The sequence below is a fragment of the Schistocerca serialis genome, chromosome 7 (genome assembly GCF_023864345.2).
Source record: "Schistocerca serialis cubense isolate TAMUIC-IGC-003099 chromosome 7, iqSchSeri2.2, whole genome shotgun sequence".
NCBI classification, from domain to species: Eukaryota; Metazoa; Arthropoda; class Insecta; order Orthoptera; family Acrididae; genus Schistocerca; species Schistocerca serialis.
The window spans coordinates 169,899,105-169,904,449 of NC_064644.1; the positions used below are offsets into that span (position 1 = coordinate 169,899,105).

Below are 5,345 nucleotides of genomic sequence, written 5' to 3' on the forward strand. Positions count from 1 at the left end.
AGCTACTGAGTTGAGAGAAAATCTGTCAAGTCAGCACAAAATTTCAAGGTTCTCCTAGAAACACTATCGTAACTAGTACAATTATCATGTTTAATGACCTGATGAATTCTGTAACTGCTTTACGGGTTACATTTTTGAAACTGCCAGTTGCAGGTCATGTGAACAGTATCTGAACAATAAATCTGCATTTTGATGTTTATTAGTGGGTGCAATGTCTACTCCTAATTTGAGGAAGTAATCATTGAGTTTATTGACCAGTTTCTCACAGAGCAATTTTATTGGGATCTAATTTCATTTGGACAACTGTTTTTGTTTGATTCTCAATTAATAAATACACTATCTGTTCTTCCCATAATTTCATCTTAAATACTATGACCAGTATTTTTTTTTTTTCAAAGAGTCTTTGACGCATTACATTTCTTCTATGATCTATACCCAACTGATCATTACATTTTATTGTCAACAGTGACTGTCATCCTCAGGCAGACCATGGCTATTGGTTTTATATTTAAATCTGAAAGTTACAATACTGTGAAAAGGAAAGTTACTACTCACCACATAGTGGAGATGCTGAGTCACAGGTAGGCACATCAAAAAGACTCCCTCAAATAAAGCTTTTGGCCAGCAAGGCCTTAGTAAAAACTAGATGACAAACACATGCATATATACTGATGCAAATGCAGCTCATGCACACATGACTGCAGGCTCAGGCAAGTGAGTGCACACTGCAACCAGCACTACTAGTACATGATGGAAGTGGCAACTAGGGGGGGGGGGGGGGTGTAAGGAAAAGGCTGGGGTAGGGAGGGGAGGGGAGGGGGAGGGATAGTAGAATATGAGTGGCAGACAGTGACATACTGGTGGGGAGTTCACAAGGGCGAAGTGGAAAGAGGGTAGGTCAGCTATGTGCAGTTGGGAGTTTGGATGGGCGATGGGCGGCAGCGGAGAAGTGGGGAGGGGGGCCAGCACTACACAGCCCTCATTACTTTATTGTACCCAGTATTTTTACTTCTCTCCTTTTCTGCTATCTACCCTCCCCACCCCCCCCCCCCCCCCCCCCCCCTCTCCCCACCTCTCCGCTGCCATCCGTCTAACCTCCCAACTGCACGTAGCTGCCCTACCCTCTCTCCACCATGTCCCTGCATGCTCCCCAACAGAATGCCACCCCTACCCTTCTATCCCTCCCCCTCCCTGCCCCAGCCTTCTCCTTACCACCACCCAGTCACCACTCCCATCATGCACTGGTGCTGCTGCTTGCAGTGTGGCGTCACTTGCTTGAGACCGGAGTTGTGTGTGTAAGCTGCGTTTTATTGAGTGAGTATCTGTGTGTTTGTTGTCTCATTTTGACAAAGGCCTTACTGGTCGAAAGCTTTATTTGTGCCAGTCCTTATGTTGTGCCTATCTGTGACTCAGCATCTCTGCTATATGGTGAGTAGCAACTTTACTTTTTACAATATTGTTACATTCCATCCTGGATTTTTCCATTGTTTAAATCTAAAGGTTGCTGGCTTTAAAAAGATATTATCAGTGACTGCTGCACTATGTCTTTCAATGTTTGTAGGGAATTTTATTGTGGTAAAAACTGCAAATGTGGACAAGTGACAGAAAATCAGCATCAATTTTTCCACAAATAATGGTTCTCCACTTAAAGAGTGCATAACATTATTGAAACTGCATGCACTGTTTTATGAAGCTTAAAGTATGGTATTACCTGCCTGTGGTCTGTGAACTACCAGTACTACAAGGTTATGTGTTTTCATACTCAATATTTTGGCACAGCAGTAGTGCAATAGTATCCATCAAAATGAATCTGTTCAGTTACAGTGGTTTATATGTGGTGTTCTGATACACACAGCATATGAGTATCCAATGACATTCTACTTGCCCTTTCATTTTCATTTATGCACATGAGAAGTTCATCATTGTCATTAATGGTTTCATTGTTATTCATAGGTTTGTCCTGGCTTGAGCTGTTTCAACTATAACTATGTTTTTCCTGTCTTTGAGACAGGATGCAATTGAGTATTGTCCTCATGCTTCAAAGCTTTTACTGAACCCAGTACAAAGAATAAAATTTAATGCTTTTATTTGCTGGGGCTAAATCAAGCAGGTTATAAAAGATTACAAGCCAGAGAAATTCAAAAGGCTCATAATTTTTTGGCAGCTTGAATCTGGTTAACAAACACAAGACAAAGCCTACAGCTTATGTAACTTCTGGTAGCTTTTATTAATGTAATAAGTAGTTTGTAAGAGTAATGAAAAAAATTCTGAGTGATATTTGCCACTGGGTATAGACCCTGCAAACAATATGATGTAAAACAGCTGATGAATAATGAGTAAGTGAAACAAGTTACATCCAAATGACATGTAAAGCATCACAAGCGTGTTCATCCACCAGAGCCCAGATGCCTGTAATGGGCTATCCTAAAGAAAATTAATTTAGAAATGGAAATAATAAACAAATTCTTCTACCGTGGTGCTCTTTCACCCTTCTTCTAAAAATAACCCAATCAATGGCAATACAGAAGAAAGTAGTCCTATTGTAGTATCTTGCACTGGGATAATAATGATACTTCTTCTGTTGGCCAAAATCATGGAATCTGCAATGAACAATCATCTTCTCATATATTTTGAACATAACATATTCCACATTGTACAACATGGATTTCAAGAGGATACTCCTTCATTATGTCAGTGACTACTCTTTTACATTACTTACTTAACAAGAAAAATATGTAAATGATACATTGTTACTCACCACATACAGGAGATGTTGATTCATAGACAGGCACAAATATTGTTAAAAAATTTAAGCTTCCAAACAAACTTCCTCTCCAGAAACAGAAAAAACACACACATTCTCATATAACACACATTCACACAAGCACAACTCACACACATGCCCATTGTCTCTGGGTACTGGGACCTGACAAACGCTATGTCTGACATGAGCAGCAATCTGCTGGAGTGGGTGGGGTAAGGAGGCAGTATGATGTGGGGAGTGGGAGGTATAGGTATAGCAGAGTAGGGGTCAGGGAAGATGCCATGCTGCCTGTGTGTGTGTGTGTGTGTGTGTGTGTGTGTGTGTGTGTGTGTGTGTGTGTGTGTGTGTGCAGAGACGGAGGATTGGGGGAGGGGGGGCATGAGATGAGAGAAGTAGAGAAAGGGGGGGGGGAAGAGGAGGAAAGGGAGAGGAGAGAAGCAGAGATGGGGAAAGGGGAAAAGGGAGAGGAGAGAGTGGAGGAGCAGAAATGGGGGAAGACTAGTAGGTTTGCTGGTTGAGTAGAGGGTGTGTGTAGTGCTGGAGTGGGAGCAGGGAAGGGGGTAGGCAAGTAGAGGACAGGGACTAGCAAAAGTCGAGCCCATCAGTGGAGTACCACTGTGGGAGGAGTCGCAAGGATATTAGAGAGGTTATTTCTCATTTTAGGGCATGAGCTAGTCAAAACCCTGACAGAGGATGTGATTCAGTTCATCTAGTCTTGGTGGTACTGAGTCATGAGACGTGCACTCCTTTGTGATTGGAAAGTAGATATGTCAGAGGTGATAGGCGACTGGAGACACAAGGCACAGGAAATTCATTTCTGGACAATGATGGGTAGGTAATTTTGGTCTGTGGAGGCCTCAAAGAGATCTAAACTGTGGTGGCTTGCTCAGAGTTGATCTTCCACCTAAAGCAGGATTGGCTGCCCTACAATGAAGGAAGGTGGCTCTTGGGGAGCAAGGTGAGGTGGGTCATGAGAAGTGAAAGTAAACAGAGCCATTGTAGTCAAGCTGGGGTCAGTGAGAGAGTTCGTGAAGGCTTGTGCTGCAGTATGCAGCTTGGCAGTTGTGGTCCATGGCCTGGCAGTGCATTGCTTTCATCATCATCCTTAAAGTGGAGCCACGAATCTGTCACACAACGCCTTACTTGGAAGATTTTATTTCCAGAATGAGATTTTCACTCTGCAGCGGAGCGTACGCTGATATGAAACTTCCTGGCAAATTAAAACTGTGTGCCCGACCGAGACTTGAACTCGGGACCTTTGCCTTTCGCGGGCAAGTGCTCTACCAACTGAGCTACCGAAGCACGACTCATGTCCGGTACTCACAGCTTTACTTCTGCCAGTATCTCGTCTCCCACCTTCCAAACTTTACAGAAGCTCTCCTGCGAACCTTGCAGAACTAGCACTCCTGAAAGAAAGGATATTGCAGAGACATGGCTTAGCCACAGCCTGGGGGATGTTTCCAGAATGAGATTTTCACTCTGCAGCGGAGTGTGCGCTGATATGAAACTTCCTGGCAGATTAAAACTGTGTGCCCGATCGAGACTCGAACTCGGGACCTTTGCCTTTCGCGGGCAAGTGCTCTACCAACTGAGCTACCGAAGCACGACTCACGCCCGGTACTCACAGCTGTACTTCTGCCAGTATCCCATCTCCCACCTTCCAAACTATCAGCGCACACTCCACTGCAGAGTGGAAATCTCATTCTGGAAACATCCCCCAGGCTGTGGCGAAGCCATGTCTCCGCAATATCCTTTCTTTCAGGAGTGCTAGTTCTGCAAGGTTCGCAGGAGAGCTTCTGTAAAGTTTGGAAGGTGGGAGACGGGATATTGGCAGAAGTAAAGGTGTGAGTACCGGGCGTGAGTCGTGCTTCGGTAGCTCAGTTGGTAGAGCACTTGCCCGTGAAAGGCAAAGGTCCCGAGTTCGAGTCTCGGTCGGGCACACAGTTTTAATCTGCCAGGAAGTTTCAAGATTTTATTTTCTTCAGCCTTTCCTCTTGGTGTGTCAGACTGAACTTGAAAGAAATGAAGGTTATTGTTTTGGAAGCTGAGTTATTACATGTTCTGGCAGTGCACTACTATCATCATTATCCTTAAACTGGAGCCATGAATTTGTCACATGTTGCCTTATTTGGAAGATTTTATTTTCTTCAGCCCTTCCTCTTGGTATCTCAGACTGAACTTGAAAGGAATGAAGATTATTGTTTCAGTAGCTGAGTTATTGTAAGTTCTTCCACCCACAGTCCATACTTTGTGACCGCTTTGTCCTGATTTTTTACTTCTTGGTGGTGTGAGAGATAGATAGCCTCTCAGTTATAATTAGGGCCTTGCCTCACCAAATTTGTAATATTTATATGTATGATGTGCTGCTGTTCCTAAGACGACATGTGAGTGACTTAATTTAATCTCTTGGAGTGCTTTGCTCACATAAGGAATTGATGTGCATTTTAGTATGCTTCAGTGTTGCCCACAGAGCTCACTAAGTCTAAGGTATGTCCTATGTCACCATGTGGTTGTGCTGGTTGATTTCCAGGGCATATTATTAACCTGTCTGCTTGTTGGCAGGAGAGATGCAAACTGTAAG

At 43.6% G+C, this 5,345-nt stretch overlaps 1 non-coding gene across 1 annotated transcript; it reads left to right on the plus strand.

Annotated features, from left to right (window-relative positions):
• Window positions 1-4,629: 4,629 nt before the first annotated feature.
• Trnas-uga (transfer RNA serine (anticodon UGA)) lies at window positions 4,630-4,704 on the plus strand. Its single transcript has one exon. It is a non-coding gene; the product is annotated as a tRNA-Ser (tRNA).
• Window positions 4,705-5,345: the final 641 nt, after the last annotated feature.